Here is a 22536-nt window from a genome sequence, read left to right as displayed (position 1 = left end):
TCCTTGGATAGTTGCACTTTTAGTGTAACAACTGGTTGTACCAATAACACTCAAAACAGATTTAGGCAGTTCGTATGAGAAGCAATTGGTACCTAGACGTCTTAGACCACTCCTAACAGTAAGGATGGCATTTAATGTACGAATATGCATTCTGTTACGCAGCTTGGATTTTACAATGTGCACTTGGCTAAACAGCCTCTCTACTTCAGCGTTTGAATATGGAAGACTGAGAACTTTTATTGCAAGGCACCACAATTCGTAAAATGGATTTTCACTTGTTGAATCACGATAATTTCCAACTTCAACCCAAAATTCGATTGTATTTGCAGTGTTACTCCACTTGACGAAGTTAGTATTTCGCCACTGATTAACTATAGCATCAATTACCGCTGCCTCATATGACAAAAGTTCAGCAAGTTCCACAATCGAAGGCCTGAGAGCTTTAAGGCATTCACTTACAGAAAGCATTGACATTTTTTGTAGTATGTCTAGATTATAAGGTAAACGGTTCTTTAGTTCTTTCGATAATTTTACAACGAAGGAAATACAACGGCGTCGCAAGTTGTTCTTCAGTCGATATTCAGATTTGATTTACTCAACATATTTTCAAATTCGTGTCCTAAATAAGGTTTTGGGTCAAGATGTGAATCAATATCGTCTGTTAAAGGATTTATTTTAGCTGTTGGAATCATCACTCTCCTACACACTGAAACTACGAGATTGATCAGATCGTTTAACAGCTTCGTTGGATCACAAGTTTCGCTTTCCAAAGCCTTTGTCACTTTTTGAACTTCACTAACAATTGATTTCAAAAACTGAATATATAACCTATTTGTAACATCAGAATACATGTTATAGAGCACTTCTGCCGTGTAACAATTTTCTTTTGATCTTTCAATTTCAAAATGGAGCTTTAATTCATCCCATTGAACGAGAATTCTGGTCACTGCGGGTTCGATTGAAAGCCATCGAGTATCACATACCCTCGTAATTTTCAATGGCTCATCTCCATCGTTGATTGTATTATATAAGTTCTTATATTGCAACTGACGTTTGGATGAATGTTGAAACCAATTATACGTTTCGTGGATTAGGAATTCAATGTTTCTTGTAAACTGCAAGCTGCAACGAATGACACGTGCATCGTACCATGATTAAATGTGGGATGTTAAGTTCTTGTTTTAGTAGTTCATAAACCCCTTTATTTACACCTGTATTTACTGATGTGTTGTCAACCCCTAACCCTGTCAGGTTCTCAGGTTTCAGATTTATACACTTTAACAAACTCGTTATTGCGGACACAATAGCAACAGCAGTACCGGATTCAATTTCAAGTAGCCCTAAATGGGTAGAAATTATTTTTTGTGACGTCATACTAAAATATCGTACACAAACATCGAGCATCTTTGTTACGGATATGTCTGTACACTCATCAATAATCAAACTATAACACTTATCACCAATATCTTTACGCAAGACATCACAGAAATGAGGAGAAAGAACATTACTTATAATTTCTGTACACTTTGTACGATGCATTCCTAGTTCTGAAGCAGCTTTGCTATCAGGAAAATGTTTCTGACACAACTGAGATAAATGGTCGGAAGACAACAATGAACAATGTTCCGCAACAAACATAGCTATACTGGCTTCTACTGCGCTTGAATGGCGCCTTGGTTCTTCAACTTTAAAATCCAATTTCAGTTGACGACTGCTGCAAAAAGGATCCGCACATTTTTTATGCTTTTGTGTAGCAGCATGCTTTCTTAAGTTTGTTAACTTTGCGTACACCTCACACTTGCAAAATAAACAATATGCTCTAGTCACGTCTTTGTCAACAGGACGCAACCAATCTTTAAATTCAGAGATTGTTTCCCATTGTTTTCGGTTTTTCTGTTCATATTTTGGAGCCATGATAGTTGCGAAATAGTTAAAAATACAGTACTTACGTTACACGCGTTTGGAAATGTGCACAATAATTAAAAGGTCTCACAGGTCAAGTACGAATACAACAAACACACCCACTTCGCTTATATTCACTGTTCAACTAATCTCGTTGCTATCGGTAATGCTGCATTACTTGTGCCTCTCAACGAAAACTCTGCAAACTAAAGGACATGAAGGTTGGAATTGTTCTCCGTTAGAGGGCAAGGGTAACAGAAAACAATGCAGAGATGCGGAGGCGTGCTAGGCTGCACTCTGAAACTCGACTCCGCTTGTGGTGATTTAAACAAACAAAAAGGAAGAAAAGAAATATACAATTTGATGTGAACTAACAGTGCTTGACTACAGATGAACAGATTGTTCGTTGCGCAAAAGTCGCTAGATTTGTAACTAAGTCGCTAAATCGTTATTTAAAAATCACCAAAAAAGTCGCCAATTGGAAAAATGATTTTTTGTCGCTACCTTGGTGGTCAAATCCCGAGCACAGGAAAGTATTACCTGAACAGGATAGGAGTGCGGTTTTGGAGGGATGGCGCTGCTGTTGTGTTTACATCAGTTTCTTGGCAAGCGCGGTGGGTCAAGGGAGCGGAGAGTTTCACTTTGCAGTGTATCCAATGGTTTTTAAAAGTTGCAGTTTAGATGTAATGCATAGCCGAATCTCTTTAAGCTTAGTAAAGGTCGCCGTAAGTTATGTGGTCGTAGTGAACCATTCCTGCAGTAATACAGATGTGTTGTGAATAGTGATGTATGAATGGAAATTACTAGAGACAGTCACCAAAAAATAATGAGTACACATTCTACATATCCTCACGTCAAAAACTTCGGAACGAGTCGAATCGACCAATTTTAATTCGTTTTTTCTTTGCCATAGAGACCGTCTGATCCTTTGTACAATACTGAGGTTAGTTTATCCTAAGCTAATATAGAGTTTTTATTTATTTATTTATTTTGCTTGTTACTTAAAATGTTCTGCAAATAACTTCAATAAGTTTTGAAACTGTTTGTCCTAACTTGAGCCAGGGTTTAATCCAGGCTGAATGCTTGCGGGGAGGGGGGGCGGTCGTTCGAAGTCAAATCAAGGTAAGAATGTATTGCAAAAATGATAATTAAAAAAATAGAAAAGGAGAAGTAGCTATTGTTGCAATTTCTAGAACAGAAATGGCCATCTGTAATTTCGAAGGTGGACATTTTTTTTGTAACAAGAACGCCAAGGTAAGTAATTTCTTTTTATTTATTGCTTCATTTGGCTTCTGCAACGTAAAACAAAAAAGCAATGCCTACCAATTTCAGGTTTGTTTTACATCTATAACACATAGGTGAAAATTCTTAGGTTTTATTTTTAAAATTAAAAAAAAATATCCTATTCTGGGGGAGGGACAATTGCCCCACTGGATCCACCCTGACTTGAGCATATGTATGAAGTGGTTTATTACGAACAGGACAAAAAGAACTGTGATAGATTGATTACAAGTAATCCGGTTAGAAACACTGCTGCTTGCAATTTTGTTCCAAAACCGGCCGCCCGCACTCGTTCGCTGGTCAGGTAATAACCGTCAGGAAGGATAAGTTGTATCAAATGGACTGTAAGTAAATAAATAACACCCAGCCAGCAATGAGTGCTAATTATGCTACTTTAAACACACATAAATTATTGATAGGCTCTGTATATTTATTTCTGTAGAACAAAAAAACATGTTTATTTTTAACCATTTATATATACTGGTGAAGTAAACGTCATTTCCGCTTCCTGTTCAGCTAGCTGGTTACAAACAAACCAGCTTTGAGCGGGTTATATGAAGAAGTTTACATAGTACTGTAGTGCCCTTAGTAATTGTGTTATTTTATAATGGTAATATTTTTAAGTAGTATTGTTAACTCTCTTTTGTAAGATCTGGCAACATTGATACTTCCGCTTCTGTGGAGGGAAGATGAGCGGGTGACTTCCGGACTCCTACGAAGAAAGAGATTGTGTACCGCATGGCTTCTCGATATCTGTAAAAATGAAGCCTAAAATTATAGTTAATCTAGGCCTCTCGTAGCCATCCTCTTTTTATTAGTAATCAACAGTTTTGACAGAGCAACATTGCGTGTAAGTGAAGCTTTACGGTTACTTTTTTCATCATAATTTTGGTGTGCAATTTCCAAGAGGAATTTATAAAGAAGAGCAAGTGGTCTCCCACGTGTTTTGCTACAGCTACAAGTTTTTGTCTATCAGTGTGTGCCTTTCCATTAATTATATTTCAAGTTTCTGTGTTCGTCCTAGTGACATTCTCCATTTAATACGACAATGGCAATTTTCGTGAAGTTTCTCTTAGTTGTGATAATGTATGAAATCATAATGAAGCACTAAAAACTTCTGCGGGAACCCGCCCCATGCACGCTCTGTCCGGTATCATATCAGTGAAGGAAGCAATGTATTCAACCTCTAGCACAGAATCATCAAGAGTCCAGATCTTTACAAGGATTGTAACGAATCAGCAATGTACCTTCCCAGGAAGTAACTTGGTTTTCACGTACAAACGACTTAAATGCTGATTCCCATTCATATATTTGCTACAACACTACTTTCTTGAACTTAAACATGTACTTCAACAAAATGTGGCTTCTTTACATTCTAGTGTACTTGTTACTGTACCAAGTATTGGATTCTATAGCTACTTATGGCATTTTAGTAGCAAGTAGCATGTTTATTCCAAACCAATATCCTTTCATATGTGTTGTTGTGAACCAGTGTAGTTTCTTAAGTGAGCAGTATTAGTCTATTAACAAGCAGCTGGTAGAGTGGTGCAGGATTTATGCCAAACGTATATTCAGTTGGAATAATTTAGAGGCATTTTAGTGGCCCATAGCCCAGGTGAATGAGCAGCATGAAGAATCCACCCGTTATTTTCGCCGCCGCTCGCTCAGTGTTTAGTCGAGCGACAATGCAGTTCTGGGACATGTTATTTTACACCACAATACATTTCTCTGGAGTTTTTCATACCTTTTTCCATTATTTAGGAGTTACCTTGGAGCCCCCTTTGGTTTAGCTCCGCCCAGCCTTGGCTCGGGATCAACTGGTAGTGAGATGAGATGCTGTTGTGTTAGTGTTTCTTATATGAAGATGGGCAGTTTAAAGGTGTTTTCCTGATAAAGGTTGCCTTCGTAGCAACCACATTCGTCATTTTTGATGAGTATGTTGTTTTTAGTTATGTTCAATTATGTTTGAGCATGTTTGTGCGTATTAAAGCTCATCTTTGATATAGCCTGTTAATTTATCAGGCCCAGTTAAGCTCTTCGAAAGCTTACTTTATCTAAACCCTCTTTAGTGTTTATAATGTTCAGTGCTCCCTGAGTTGAGTGAAAGTGGCATATTAGCCAGTGCTTTCTCATAATAATAGTGAATCCTCCAGCTATCTCTACAAGCTCATTTCAATGGTGTTCTTTGAAGAACTGTGTTTACAAGTGTGGTGCACTACTTAATTATCCTGTTTTTATGTTGCTTCATAGCTGCAGTAAGCTGTATCCTCTACTATTTGTCAGTGCTACTTCACGAATAGCTGTTTTGTGTTCTCACCAGTGCTAGGTGTCCTTTATAATCTCCATATAATGTTGGCCACTCGCATTTTAGTGCAGTTGTGTTGTTTACACAAAAGTGTCTTTATCTTATCTTATCTTATTGAGCATCAATCCTGAATACATGCATCATTCATTAGTAAGTATGCTTTGTGCATATTCTCAGGTAAGAATCACAATGTTGAATAAACAAGCTTAACGCTACATGTGTTCATGGCAGCTTCACTCTCACCGGGGTGGAGCATAATGTTGCCAGTTCAATCAAGAAAAGGGCACAGAATGCCCATATGTGGAATGTAAATCTCATAGTAACAGGTAATCAGTCTCAATGGGTTATTAGATGAATGTGTATAATTTTATTGCATACCTTTTCTTAGTGGTAACAATGTTAATACTGAGTTTTGCACTTATGTTCAGAAAGTGCACATGTAGGCGCGCACCCGATGGTGGGTATACGCTGGCTAGTACCTTATAGCTATATTATTATCCTTGAAGTCTAGTTGCAGTGTACAACAATTAACAATTATGATACGATATTATCTTTTGCATAATAAATTTAAACTATTTCTTTCATTATCTTCGGAAGTGACAATTCTTCTGGAATTTGGTAAGAATCTAACTTGCATATTATTATGAAGTGTGTTAATGTTTCAATCATTATACAAGGGAGGTGAAGTTGGTTATCCCTCCTCAATTGTTTATAGCTGCAAGAATTTTGATGTAATCATGCATCAGTAACTGAATATTTTCACGCATGACCTTTTTTATTGTTTTTATAAATATACGAATATATGTTCTCGTGCATGATAGTATATGTACCTGTTATAAAGTACCTGTTCTATATCAAGCTTCCATGGCCCTAATACCAACTTTTGATCAAATAATAAATAATCTTTTCCATTTTAAGTGTTGTTGTCCAAGTGCAAGTCCCTAGTAGCTAGATAAGTTTAATTTAAGGTTAGCTATTTCTAAATTATGGTATACGCAGGAGCAAGAAGAGGAAGGGGGTTTGTTCATGCCTTCTCGTAGAGCTGGTGTGGGCAAGCCTCGTGTTGTCGGACGTTGTCTGTGCGCCCTATACTTCATTGCCATATCATCTTTCACAGACTGGCGACCCCTTGATACTCAGTTTTCTGGATTTTCTTTAGTCTGCGTTCTAAGTACGTTAGACGCCTTCCGCTCTGTAGCACTCAGAAGTTCCGGGCCATCCTCTGGGGCGCTACAGTACTCGCCTATGAAAATGATTTATTTCGTTTTCGGATATAACCATAACAGTTTAAGACCATAAAAACCATAAAACCAACATAACCATAAAAAGGTACATGCAATTTTTTTCCAACGAAATTAGAAACATTGCACTATATAACATATTAAAGAGAAACAAAAACAAAGCCACACTACAACAAGCGATATAATGATTAATTATTTATTGGGCGAACAGATATATCTCAATCTTTTTCAAGAACAATTTCTCTCTTTGCATATTCTGCCGGAAAGAAATTAAAATAAACATATTTTTACCAAAGCTCCCTTGCTTTATATTTTTTTTGTTTCTTTGTTTGTGACATTTTAAGGCTAATTTCGCTGTTTAATATATATTAATACTGAGAACACTGTAAAATCGTTTCAAAGTAAACTGATAATTAAATTGTTACCTTATGCTCGGCATAATGTAACTCGGCATACTTTTGAACACCTTGTATATTGAAAGAAATTTTATCTTTATTGAAAATGTAAGAAAATATGTTTAATTTCTTGTAGTATGAAAAGTAGGTCGCAAATTTTGCGTAATTTTATTTAAGTAAATAGTTTCAACGAGTATTAAATGAAAAGTACATGGTTAGTAATTATATTTTGCATATTTTACGTATTTAACCAAAAATATAACGTTATTTTAGAAAATAAGTGTATATTTTAGCTTTTTTAATGGTTTTCAGTTTATTTCTATAGATATTTCGGCATACGGAATCTTCAAAAGAAAACTAAAATTTTTATTTCGTAATTTTTCTTCAAAATTCCAAATTAAGAAAGTCAGCCATAATTTTTTCTTGGTGCATCTCTTTGTTTCGGAATAAATTATTTGATTGGATCATCCGCAATCACTGCTGTGGTTGAGATTTTCGGCTTTTTTTGATCTCAGCTGAGAAGCCTATCATCCGATAGTTACGTCAGAATGATCTTCCAATTAGGGATCATCTCATTGTTCTTTGTCTTGCATCATCAACAGCTATAGGATATAGACGTGCAGTGTATGTCGTCTGTACAAAATTGTCAAATTAATTAGTATTTTTTAAAACTGTGATTTATTCTTTGACTGACATCAGTGTTACTCGTATGGAATGGTGCTTCATGGAAAATTTTACGTTCTCGAACAGCGAAAAATTGTAGTAGAAGCAGAATAAGACAGTGGCAAAGACTCAGGTCTTGAGTTTGGTGTGTTCACATCAGGGAAGAAGAAGTTAAGTGGCACTCCATTGCCACTTGGAACGTCATTGCAGTTGCTTGTACATGTAAATATATTTTTTTTAGAGACCACGAATGAAATCCTTTGAGGGTTTTAGTGGAATATGTTCATCATAATTTTTTTAGAAACCCTCAGTTAATCAATCGACGATGGATGGATCCATCTGCCGTTTCGTGACAAAACGTTGTAACTTTGGCGCAGCAGTTTTGCAAAAAGGAGCCGTAAAGTTTTCATCCGAAAATGTGATCTGTATCGTGTAGAACCAGTGTAACTAGGCAATAATGGTCAACCAATCAATTTTCACCAAATTTAATCACACAACATGCATTTACGTAACATTACGTGTAACCACGTGTTTCCAAAGTCAAGATACACTGCTTCTACACGATACAGATCACATTTTCGGATGAAAACTTTACGGCTGTTTTTCGCAAAACTGCTCCGCCAAAGTTACAGCGTTTTGTCACGACACGGCAGCCATGTAAGTAGAAAACCAGTGAAACAAAATTTAGTTCAGGTAGTGAATCCTCGAAATTCATAGTTTTGTGGCATAACAATAACAGTGTGGTTTTCTTGTGTACGTGTGAATATTAACATGATATGCTAAGTGCAGTAAATTTTTCCCCAATATCTCATACATATAGGTCTGGAAAAAATGTGACAGCGTGAATTCATTCAATGGGGGGGGGGAAGAAGAAAGCTAGAATTATCTCAACGCAGACGATTGTCATAACAACAAGAAATGTGTGTACCGCACACACATTTCCCCCAATGAAAGATATGTTAGATCCCCTAAAATCTCAAAATTATTTATTTTCGGAAGCATAGTACTGCTCGAAATTATTTTATAATTTGGCATGTTTTCTTTGGTTTTAAGAAAATAATTCTAAACATTACAGAAATTTTGGAAGTAAGTGTCAGAAATCACGGCTAATGTCTAGTACAAGGGCACATAAAATTTTGCGTACCGGTAACAGGAAACTATCGTCAATGGGTTAAATCTCCGTTATTTTACTCTGATACCCATCGAGAAAGTTTTAAAACTACAGTTTTAATGATTACTAGTAGAAATATTTTAGTATTTTTAAAGTAAAAGAGAATTTCAGAGCGACACTTGAAGAAATAGCCACTGCGTCTTTTGTCGTAATGTAGTAGCTAAAAATCAACATAAATTTTATGAATAAAAAGGATGCTTCATGTATATGTATATGATTTTTTTTAGGTTAAGTTAGTATAGTATAGCTAGGTTAGGATAGGGATTTTAGGTTTAAGTTATGCAAATATTTTCTCTGAATGTTTACCTGTGCTAGTTTGTCCTAGGGGTCCGAGCTTCAAGGGAGGTAGCGAAAAGTGTAAATCCTCTATGCCGGCCGCAATTTCAATGCACAGAAGGTTTTGAGCACCAAGATGAGAGAGAAAGAAAATAAAATAGCTAACCACAAACAATATGTAGTAAAGATTTAAAAGTGTGATATATTTTGTTGATTTTTCATTTGTTTTGTGTCGGTCTGATGGAATGTTTATAAATGTTGAGAATATTAATGAATATGAACATTTCAAGAATATCTGTGGAAAATTAAATGAAAAATAAGTAATGTTTCGGCACTGAAGATTTAGAAAATTTTAATGTTAGTTTCTTTTATCTCCATTCAGATGGGTATGTCAGTACGAGCAAGTGTAAAGATTCTTTTATCAAATTTCTTGTTAAATCTACTTTTCATGACTAATGTCAAATGAAATTTACTAGCCGTGAAACATCTTTCTTTCAATTACAAAATATATATATTTTTTTTGTAGTTTTAAGAAGTAAAATTTGAGTTACAGTTATGTTTGATATGTATGTGAAGCGTGATCAAGGCAAAGAGCAGTACACACATATTAATTTTACTGATGAAATGAAATAGCTGTGAATCAAAGGGAAGAGATTTTTCCTTGGTGCGACCGGGGTTGGAAACAACCGAGTCTGCAGAAATTTTCTTATTTTTATCAGTATGAATCAAAATCTCAGTTTGGATTTTTTTTATTCCGTTGCGCGACAAAATTCAGTTTTGGGATGTGTAAGATTTTATTTATTTAGATAGGGCTTTTACAGACAATATTCAGATCCCCATTGTGCTCATTGCCAGCTCCACTCGTAGGTCGATGTCCTGTGTCTGTAGTTGTGGTTCACAACCTATTTCCTGATGGGATGTGGATAATGAACTGCAGGCCTGGATACCGGACTGTGAGTTGAGATGGAATAGACTTTGGAATCTTTACATTTTGGAGCAAGTTTGAGTTCTATTTTCCGTAGATGATTGGCTTGGTGAGTGTGTCGGTGACTGTTGATGACGAGCCCAGTAGGTTCGTTATCACTAGTCAGTGATACATTCGGCATAGCCTGTAGTCTCAAGGAAAGGGAGCATCATACAAAAAAACAAAATCATCATCATCATGATTTTTATTATTTCATTTTATTTATTTATTATTTTTTTAATGTAAAAAATCACACGCTTAAAGGCATACTATAATCTTCGAACAGTGCCTGCCGCAGCATGGAGTGTGATACTCACCTGCCTGCGCTCTTTCCAACCCTCACCAGCGTAAGTTCGGTAACAATTTTAGCATTGTAGTTACATATATGTGTAAAAATTTGAAACTCTTGATACAATTGAGATTTGTAGGCAATGGATAATTTTAAAATTGGTAAATCATTGTTATACATATATGTATATAAGACAACCGCATTTAAGTAATCACAAGCCAACCTAACCGTACCTTACCGCATATGAATGTTAGTAAGAGTATAGTACAGACAATATAGTAAAGTTTAAACCGGACTTGTTAATTTGTCTATTCCCTTTGACATAAAATATAATTGCTCGATTCTATCGATCTACGCTGAGTACGCATGAAAAATACGGGATCAATTTTTGAAAAGTTATGTGTAAAATTTGTCTAATCTACGAAAATACTGCGCAAGAAAATTATTTATGTAGAGGGAGAACATAGAAACAGCGTTAAAAATGTGCCATGGTTACTAAGAAATTGAAATGTAAATCCACTTGTAGTGATTACTAGCCCTGGCTAGCGTATGCTTTTTGTACCTTTCTTTCTTTCACACATACCCAACTTCACTGATCCGATCCAGCTGCTCCCTACAGATCCAGCCTGACATGCACTCGAGCTTCACAAGCTGCCCTTAATAATAATAGATGTAATGTTACGTGAAGTGACCACCCAGCGTAAGTTGGTACGTGCTCTCCTTATGAATTGTAATACATGTATATGCTCATGCTGGCATGTTACAAATCGTACGCCGTTTGTGGTAGAGGCAAAGAAAATAATTCAGATAACATTAGGACATTATGTAGGATAGAGAGTTATCCCTTTTAAATTAATTAATTATTTCTGGTGACGCATTTCAAATTTACCAGTGCCAAGCAAAGAATGGACACCCGCCAACAAAAGAATGAAGATTAAATTAGGAAATTATTTCCAGGAAAATGCTGTTTCTGAGATTATGTGTTCGTAATTGTATGCTTTAAGATACATTCATTATTCTAGCGCTGTACTGCTTTGTTCCGAAAATCTGATCACTAATCTTATAAAAATCAAGTTTCTTCGTATTAAACATTTGCACTGAAGCTAAACAAACAATATGACAACAGTATATAGCATAACAATTTTTTAATAATTTTAATTAAACTCAATCTAAAATTATTATTAAGGGGCGCTCATGTACATGCTTGGGATTCTCACTCACTTTTTGTCCAGCAACTTATTGGCGATTAAAGAAATTAAAATGTAGAGTAATTTTGTTTTATATTATGATAAATATATTCTACCTTTACATATAAAGTAAATATATTCACTGCTATCCGTGAAAAATGTAGCTTTTTTTCATAATTTTAAGTTCGTCTTTCACAAGACTCACAGCTGCCACATTCAACGCCAATGTAACTGCCATAGCAACCACCATAGAACCAAATTGTTTGTAACTAATATGGCTGCACCCAGTAAAATTCACAGCAGACGACTTCCGCAGCGTATTTGTCGAGGCTGACGAGAAAAGACGTCGAGCTGGTCTTTCTCATCAGCCTCGGTATTGGTCAATCATTCAACGCGAGAATTTCCCTGGATTTTCATGTTTCATCGGAAAATTCCCTTTTTGTTAAATTTACCTATGATATTTCCCTAGATTAGGGAAATTTTCCTCTAACTACGAACTGCTCACAAGCACCAACTGGTTTTCAACCAGTAACGCCATTTTAATTTTGCCAGAAGGTGGCAAGATTGTCCACCAAGATAAGAGTTTACGTTTCTTATTAGTGTACCCCCAAGATAAGATTAGTGTATTAGTAGGTCTATACAATTTATTAAAATACATGTTTCTCAATCTCGGGGGGAAACAATTGCTCCCTGGCATTCCCATTCCCAATTATAGTTATGTTAGTAAACCTTATAATTAATTCTCTTTCCTTATTTTCGTGTTTACTTTCTTTTCGCGAACTGGCCACCTGGAATCTCTAACCAGGTAAAGAAATAGGGTATCCGTAGCTGGCGGAGAAAAATAAGCAAGTCCTTTAGTAATTCCATTCCCTTTGGTTAAATCGCGAACATCTATATACGGTTGGATTACTTGCCTCTTTGAGGTCAAAGAAACAACCGTCGAGTTGATTTGAAGCCTCCACGGAGGCTAACACGCCTAACTGATATTACCTATTGACGACTTGCTATTCCTCTTGGTTTTACGGTTTATTTGGGATCATTTCATACTTGGGCTTAGCCCACCAGGCGGTTTTCACTATGGCGGACAATGGCATCGATCATGGCAAACGCACAATCAGCAAACACGCTTTACCAAGTATCATCCCTGGTCCTCCAGGTTGCTCCACTAAGGTGGAAAAACGCAAGGTACAGTCACAAACCATTTCTGGTCGTACCCGAAGCTCATCTCAAAGCTCTATTACGTCTGTGGCTTCCCGCTCTTCGATTAAGCAAAGTTATTCTAACCGCTTGCAATTCTCACCACCTGTAGAGAAAGCACACACTACACCAGATAGAGTGGACAACCCTACGGACATGGAAACAGATTCTACTGCGGCTCCAGCTTTATCTCAATCAATTTACTCGTTTCTGTTGACCAATTTCGATTCACGTTTCTCGACTGAGAAACAAGTTGCTCTACAACTACGCAAGTACCTTCCTCGTGCCTCACTCAAAGAAATAGTCAAGACTGGGAACGGCTTTATTTTCAAAACAGAAGATGCAAACTTGCTCAGTACTATAAGGAACAAAGTACCTATAGATACCTTCGGCAAAGATGCTAAACTCACTAATCTCAATGCATCTCAACGCAAGCAAATACCACCACCTCGCTGTCCTCCTCTCCTTTCCGTGGTGATTCGCGGTGTTGATCCTTCTTATAGCGATGAAGAGATTCAGGAGGAACTTACATGCGAAGGACACACACTCCAGAAGGTTATACGAATTAGAAATGCTGCAGGCCCCACGTACATTGTTCGAGTACTAACACCTTCTCAAACCACCATTGATTCTCTTCTGACTAATGGGGCATACATTTATAACAGAAGACACAGAGTTGAACCTTCACGGTCACCAGCACTCCTACCACTTCGATGCGAAAAATGCCAGATCAACACTCTACCGCAACATGCCCAAATACCACTGTCTGCGGCTACTATTCTGGTGATCACTCAACTCGTTCATGTCCCAATCTACAACAACCACCGAATTGTTACACTTGCCATGAACAACATCCGACATATAGTTACAAATGCAAGGGCAAACCCGCCCCTACCGAAGCTCACCCTGAGTATGTGGCACCACTACGTATATATAACTATTCTACAGACGTTCCACATTCACTGGACTCTCCTATAACAGTGCGCAATATGCTTGCCTTTCTAACGCTTACTCTTCAAAATATTCAACCATTTCATCGTTCGCATGTCTTAAAGCAAATCACCCATGCAGCAAAAGAAATATTCCATGTTACATTTCATGCTACTTATTCTGATCAAAATGTCTATTTTCATACAGCACTTTTGGAAACTACTGTCTAACCTCTGATCATGAATATAGTCTTTATATTTCTCAATATTAGATCCATTAGTCAGAATAAAGCTTTATTCGAAGCGCTGTTACTGGAAGAAAGAGCGGGAGTGTTTATCCTTAACGAAACCTTTCTCACTCCCTCCCTCACTTGTCATTTTTCTGGATATACACTAATTAGACAGGATAGCACCCTTCCTAGGAGGCGCGCAAATGGAGGAACAGCCGTCGGATTTTCTCCACGTATTCCATCACGTGGACACTTTTGTAGCCTGCCAGATTTTCCTGAATATCTCATCATTTCTTTATACTTCCGTAATATAGCCATAACCGTTGCTACAGTTTATATCAGACCTGGAAAGCCTCTACCTACTGCATTCGTGCAACACATTTCCGATAATTATAAGAGATTCCTAATTATGGCCGACTTCAACATGCACAGCAGATCAGAAAGAGACAGATCTACCTTTCAAACCTTTGTCACAACTCACACGACTGGTATCATTCATGATCTTCCAAAACCCACTAGGCCTGTATCACAAAGCACACCAGATATTGTCATTACTTCTGCTAATCTCGTTTCACAAATCCATATTGATGTTCTCGATCCATTAGGAAGTGACCATGTTCCGATCAAATTACAACTCAGTACTCGTCATACGTCTCAATCTACAGAATTTCAAAGAACTAGCCTCCGTTTTGACAAAGCCAACTGGGAACAATACAGAACATATCTCTCGGCAGCAGTAGAGCCTTTGCAACCTCCTACATCAGAGGACGAACTGTATCATGACATCCATACCATCACAACTTCAATCCAAGAAGCTAGTTCACTTTACATACCAGTAACTGCATCAACGCCTTACCGACCAACATTGCCACCAGAGTATCTCACATTTATCACTCGCTCTCGACAGTTTTATCGTGACTATCAACGTACAAAAAATCCAGAATCACTCCGTCATCACCGTCAACTTCAGAGGATGGTCAAGAATTACATTCGTGCTTACAAGCTACGGTGTTGGGTTAAAACCTGTAATTCCCTCTCTGACGTCACTCATCCTAGCAAGGACTGGAAACGTTTTAATGCTCTTTGCGGAAAACATACTAAAACACCATACCCGTTATTAAATGGTGACTTACCTATACAATCAGATTCCGCCAAAGCTGACGCTTTTGCTGATTTTCTCCAAGACATCTTCACACCACTCAGTTCCACATATTTATATAGACATCCAGCTGACACTGTCAATCCATCTTCTCCTTCATTACAACCTCATGCCCTTCATACTCTTCCGCAAAATGAACCTCTAACAGAGCCAATCACAGTTCAAGATATCAGTACAGTTGTTCGCAGCAAAAGAAATAGTGCACCTGGTTTTGATACAATAACCTATCGCCATATAAAAGAAAGTCCGCTTATATTGCTTAATTTGTTAGCCACGATTTTTACTTTTATTCTGCGAACTGGCTATTTTCCTGTCACCTGGAAAACTTCCAAGACGTTAATGTTTCCAAAACCAAAGAAACCTCCTGCCAACTTATCATCCTACCGCCCAATTCAATTAACGTCTATTTTTAGTAAAATCCTAGAACGTATTCTAGTAAGATGAATGCATGTATACATAGAAAGACGCCAGATACTTTCCATACACCAAGCAGGATTTCGTCCAGGTTATTCGATCAACGATCAACTACTTCGTTTAACCACCATGGCTAGACAACACTATAACTCGGTCAAACCATCATGTCTTGTATTATTTGACCTCGAGAAAGCATTTGACAGGGTATGGTACATCGCACTTATATACAAATTAACTCATCTTCGATTTCCTGTTCCATATATAAGACTGATATACAACTTTTTAATCGGCCGTCTGTCATATGTGTCAATAAATAACTGCATCTCACATCCTATTTTCCTTCACTGTGGAGTACCTCAAGGATCGGCTCTGTCACCACTCCTCTATCTTAACTATGTTGCCGATATGCCTCCACTTCCTGATAAAATTCACCTCTTTCAATATGCCGACGACACTGCCTTTCTTGCCCTAGGATCTACTATCCAATCCATCAACACTGCTCCACAGTTAGCGATTAACAATTTTCTTCGCTGGTGCGGCAAATGGCAGCTAACGATCAACGCCACAAAAACGCAGGCAATTGTCTTCATTCCGCCGAAACGAACATCAAGAGTCAGAAGAAATCCTAACCACCTTTCACTACAAGTAGACCAACTCCCATCCAGGCACGTTCAACTGTAACTTACTTGGGGCTCACATTCGATAAACATCCCACTTGGAAGCAACATCTTCAAACAGTCACAACTAAAGCCTACAATAGACTTAACCTATTAAAAAGGCTTACCGGAACGTTCTGGGGACTAAAACCAAACACAATTCTGAACACATACAAGGCCTTTCTACGGCCTATGCTGACTTACGGACACTTTGCATGGATTGCGGTCACCCGAAAAATTTACGAAAAGTTACTAGTGTTAGAACGACATGCTTTCCGCATTGCATATCGAGTCAAACTGCCTAGTCCCATAGCAGATTTGTACGACCGGATTCAGTTTCCTACACTTCAGTTTCATCTTGAAACTTTACGTCTGACATACATATGCTCTCGTTATAAAACCCAACACCCTTTACTTCTGAATACTATGCACCACTTAGCTCTCCATCCTTCTCCATCTCGATATTACCCCCCACCGCTATCGTTACTCTATACTCTCTACTGCTACACTCTACCCCCTGACGCATTAGACCAGGGGCTCCTTACAGACTATCAAGTTCATAATCATCTTCAACTCATATTTCCATCATTTGCACGCTGAATCCATCTGCTACCAACAGGGCTCTCATTATCTACGTCGAAACCTCGATAAGCCCATAGGCGAGAAGATATCTTCGTCTGTCTGACCAACACTTATAGTGTTGCGATGTGATGACACACCTCGCTCCATTCTTCATGCTCATCATTCACACTCTGTCTAAATATGATATGCCTTACCACTAGGTACCCATTCTTACTATTATATTTCTGCTGTTCCAGTTCTGTACAATAATAAATTAACTGCAATTCCTCGTTAATTTCCTGCCAATGTTAAGGACCGGAAATGTCCTTAAGACCCTAAAAATTATTATAATAAAGAACTTCTATGAGACCGTCACAAAATCCCTTAAATCTTCCATTTCCGTAATACTCTTCCCTAAGAGAGGGCGTAACCCTCTAAAAGGGTGCTAGTCATTATGACTAGCTATGAACGAACGAACGACTTTCTTTTCGCCAAATACGTATCAATCTTAGGACCATGCGTATCTGCAATATTTTACGAATACGGAATGACCTGCCCTATCGGTACACGCAACAAAATAATATTAGTGCTGAAGATAGTGAAATGTATATTCTAGGGTGCGGACAAAGATGGTTGAAATTTGGAAACGTTATGATAGTATTTTTGGTATAGATAGATTATTTACACCTTCACCGTCATACATGAACTATAATAATGTCTTATCATTAAAGTTGTAGAGTGATTATTATACGATTAAAGTATCTTTGTTCATTTGGGATCAGATGGACAACAGTATATGTGTTCGTTATTGTGCATTATGTTTTCACATACATCATGGGAAAATATAGAGAGTTGATTTTAGTAAATGAGAAGCGCACTAATGGTTATTATACATACCAAGTTAATGGAACATATTACACTATTAACTCTGTTACGTAAGTTTTTTCTTGGATGGAGAGCACATATACTAGACTCGAGTGGAATAGTCTAAATAATTAAGTCGGTTACAATTATAAGTATTTACATAGGTTTTCCAAAGTATTAGCATTGGAGACGAGTGATTGATAAGTTTATTGCATGTATCCATGGTAAATTGCTGTGAAGTTTCTACCGGCCTTGTATCATTAGTAAGGAGCAAACAGCAAAACCGTCTGGGATATAGTATATGTAAAGCCGCGTCAGTTCCCGAAGGAGCTGGACGCTCATACTTTTAGGGATTATTCATTGAGTATCTACGAACTTAGCAAGGGGGTAACAAAGCGACTTTGATTTACTTATCGACTGATACGAAAATAAAAAAGAACGTACTTGTACTTTATATCTGCATGTGTAGTGCCCTTGTACTTTATCTATGATATGTGTGTGTGTGTGGGGGGGGGGGGAATTTAACGCATATCGCATGTCTTGTGCACATGGATACTTCTTACTATTGCACTACGTAGAAAATTTATGGTATTTCATGTAGAAGTTGTAATAGAACACATAAGAAACGCAGAACACGGCGTTCTCATGTATACTATTACCGAAATGGAATAAGTTCCAGAGATTAGGTCCAGAAACATGAAACTAACCCAAGTGAGTAACGAACATAGTAACTATGACATAACTCTACAGCAAAAAGCCTGGATTAGTTTAGGAACTGCGGGGCCAATACAAATTTAACATAACCTAACCGAGCCAAACCTAATCAACCTAACCTAACCTGAACCAACAAAAAATACAGAAAATATACTAAGAAAGTAAAAAAAAAAAAAAAATCTGTTCCCTAAATCCAAAAATATTCCAAGAGTCCTTTTAAATTTAGTGTATGTGGTTGCAATAAGCGGATTGCGGAGAAGTGAGAAAAAGTTACATGTGGTTTTACAAGGTGTCGAATTTTAAAACTATTTTAGGGTTAAATTCCAAAGTTGGGCGTCCGTTTTGAGCAAAAATTTTAAAATTTACAGGAAAGATATGGATAGTTTGATCGTTTGTGTGCTTGATAATATATAAGAGTCTCAAAAAATCTGTTTATTTGTTATATATAAGCGGTTATAAACATGGGACTATACGGCGAGCGGAGGGAACTACTTGGCGCAACGTAACGGAACAGTTGCATTGTGGGAAAGAAACGAGCATTTATGTTATCAACATGGCGAATGTACAAGGGCAATGAACTAACAGTTTTAACATTTGTGAAGCAATACGTTGATAATGAGCAAAATCTTTTAAAAGTTTGTGAAGAACACGGATTAATGAACCTAATAACAAATTGCAGAAAGTGTGGAAAGGAGATAACAGCGAAAAAATGTGGCGAAAGCGGACGCCCAACTTCGGAATAAATGCCCTATTTTATGCCGCTTTTCTTTTTTTTAAATAACACATTCGAATAGTTACGAGGTGCCATAATTTTTTCATAAAAATTCACACATTTTTCATAACTATAGCCTAATTTTGGTTTGGTTAGGTTTCATTACGTTCTACTTACATGGTTTGTATACATCGGCAATGACTTTCAAAATGGTGTGGGGTTATGTTTAGCAGAAGTGGTCCAAAAACACAAAATTTAAGGGAGAGATGCTTAATGCAAGTTCGTAGACCTAACATAACGTAACATAAGCTAACCTGAACTAACCTAATAATAGGAGAAATAAGCAAAATTCTGTCATTTTTATTGGAAAATTATGCTGGACCCCTACACCAACATAATGTAACATAAACTAAACTAACCTCATGTGAAAAGAAATGACCGAAATTGTAACATTTTTCAGAATCAATTGCTGGACCCCTACTGCTAAACATTAGCCTCAAACGCCATATACATACCACACACATATACATGCATTTACTGCTACGGTAATAGTATACATGAGAACCCCCTGATCAGCGTTTCTTCTGTGTTCTATTACCACTTCTACATGAAATACCATAAATTTTCTACGTAGTGCAATAGTAAGAATTATCCATGTGCACAAGACATGCGATATGCGTTAAAATCCCCCTCCCCTTCACACACACACATAGTCCTAGATAAAATACAAGGGCACTACACATGCAGATATAAAGTACAAGTACGTTCTTTTTATTTTCGTATCAGTCGATAAGTAAATAAAAGTCGCTTTGTTACCCCCTCTCTTCTTTCACTGTTGTTTCTCCATTGCATACACTGTGTTTCTATTCCATTTATCTCACACATTAATTGTTTCACTACCAACAAGTCATTTCTCCTGTAATTTTTTTTTTTTTTTTACCTACTTTTGATCCCCTCCCCCCGCAATTAGAATTAACCCAATACATTGTTCGCATTGAATTAACTGTCACAATGGAGGTCCCGAGATGCAGAATCATTAACCCCCCCCCCCAAAAAAAAAGAAAACGAAAGTTAGTGAAGGTAATCAGTGTAGGTTGATTAATAAGAAAGAAAACCGATGTTAAATTCTTGGCTATATTAGTTCCCGGATTGATGGGAGTAGGCCTAGAACGTGATATGAAGTGTTTCAAACGTACTATGTAGGATGTGTGTGCTGCTTTAATGGAGGAGAATACATGAATGTACATCTGAGGTAAATGTAATGAAATGGGGCAAAATTTTGGGTGGTATACCATTTTATGGAGTCATGAATTTGTAAAATCCACGGAGGAAGTTTTGTATTTGACTTTGGAATAGAATTCTAAAAGTAATAAAATATATATATATATATTAGGATGTTACACATTAAATGTATAAATAGTTAGAAGTACGAAATGGAAAGCTTGCTCTATACCATATAATAACAAAGAAATGATGAAAGGAAGTGCTATGTCAAGACATACGTGAAGTGATAATGCAAGTGTTGCAAAACCTTAAGACACACGATACATACGTTTTATGCCGTATTAGATAAGTGTTTTTCCACTATTCTCATTTATGCGTATCCCCAGCGTCGCTAATGCGCCTGGTCCCTACACAGACACTCTCTGGCTGGCGCTCAGACCCTGACACAGCATTCGTGCTTTTTAGTGGTCACCTAGCACAAGTTGATTCGTGCTGAATGCACAGTAGTTCTTACATCATACATCTACACGCTGTCTTTATGCTCAGCCCTCGTGAAGTCAATGTGCAACATTGCAATGGATCTCCTTTAAGAAACACTTTCTAAGGCAGGAAGATTCGTGTGATGCTAAAGGAAATTCATTTTTCGTGAATATAAGTATTCCGTAATTGAATTTTTAGCAGCAAAGAAGTATTTTCGTATGGATTTTGGAAGTTTTAATGTTTTTGGGACTTTCTTTGATAGGGGACCGCATCCCCAAGCGCCCCTAAAACACGCAACAAGGAAGGGTAATACCATTCACGAATATTTGCTAGCAGTTTCGAAACTATATCCTCCATCGACGTGATAAGGCAAGGATTCTTTGTCTTAGCAATTTCTGAGTAGTGCGTAGTTTGCAATAGTTAACAGTTCGAATGGGGTAATTTTGCGCAGTAATACTATATAGATGCACAGAAAGTAGGAAGCATGAAAATAAGAAATATTTGTGATTAACAATGAATAGTGAAGGCCGGAAATGAAACAGGGGTAATTGTAGGTAAGGTGTATGAAAGTAAGAGTAGCTAAGTAATATGACAACGTTGAAAACAAGTTCATATGGGTCTTAAGAGGGACCGGCATCTGCGGTAGTTTAGCCAGGCATTTATTTTCTTAAGCCCAGCCAGCTTTTTAACGTGACAAGACTTATGAAGAGGTTAGGTTTCTTTCACTTACTTAATACATAACTATCTGGGTTTGGCCCGATAGAACTTACCTGAACTTAAGCCCATTCTAGAGAATTATTTTCGTGCAATGTATTAATTCTGTACAGATTTATACTATGTTAACAGACATATAGTGTAAAGAATATTATCTGTGGGAAAAACACTTCCAAACTGTGCGGGATGTTCATTATAAACAAGAATTGTATTCCAATTCAGAACAGGGAAAGCCAATGGGCTCGAGTGGGAGGTACGTCCGTAGAGAACATGTTCCAAGCAACTATTGGTATGCGCGCAGGTGATTATTTTCTCAGTAACTGTGACTACTGACAAATTAACCTTACATTTATTCTTTCATGTTCATATTGCGCACTATCCGGAGAGCAGTTGACCAATGTTGCCCAATGGATGGTCAAGGAATGGAAAAGCTTCAGCTTGTGGATTTATGAATAGAAATACCAAAGCAACGATCAAATCGTTCATAATATTTCCCTTCATTCCACGTTTCCATTTTTTTTTAAATTTGTTATTGATACATAGTAATATTGTAAATATAAAAATGAAAATCACTGTGTTTGAGACTTCATACCTGTTGAACCACTCGGTCAAATTTTCAACATAGAGGATGTTCGAACCTGGGATTGATTTTATCATTTCACTTTGACGGTACAAGTAGGGAAAGGGGAGATAATATAAAACTAAATAATGGGGGGCGCGGTGGCTCAGTGGTAGAGCGTTCACCTCCGGTGCTTGGGGTTCCTGGTTCGATCCCAGCTCGCGCCGTGTGGACTTTGTGGTGAACAAACACTGTGCTCGTGGGTTTTCTCGGGGTTCTCCCGTTTCCTCCTACTTTCTTCATTCTACCATTTCACTCATTTCTCATTATCACCGTCTCCTTTAGCCTAACTGGCATAATCGTGGGACGTTAAACTTAAAGATTTTTATATAAAACTAAATAAAGTTTAATAACCCGTGGACTACGAGACCGATCTCGGTAAAATTTGC

The 22536-nt window shown here is 37.4% G+C and overlaps 1 protein-coding gene across 3 annotated transcripts in view; it reads left to right on the top strand.

Annotated features, from left to right (window-relative positions):
• The first annotated feature begins 17415 nt into the window (after nucleotides 1-17415).
• Nucleotides 17416-22536, top strand: part of LOC145686017 (uncharacterized) — a 70730-nt gene continuing 65609 nt past the window's right edge. The window contains exon 1 of one of the 3 annotated variants that reach the window (XM_081758863.1): nucleotides 17416-17755. The gene's annotated coding sequence lies outside the window, so the exon portion shown is untranslated. The remainder of the gene's footprint in view (nucleotides 17756-22536) is intronic. The other 2 variants (XM_081758861.1, XM_081758860.1) reach the window with 2 other exon arrangements.

Source organism: Thermobia domestica, chromosome 5 (assembly GCF_964235325.1).
Source record: "Thermobia domestica chromosome 5, izTheDome1.hap1.1, whole genome shotgun sequence".
Classification (NCBI taxonomy): domain Eukaryota; kingdom Metazoa; phylum Arthropoda; class Insecta; order Zygentoma; family Lepismatidae; genus Thermobia; species Thermobia domestica.
Note: the sequence above shows the minus strand (reverse complement) of the source record. Positions and strands in the feature narration are given on the sequence as shown.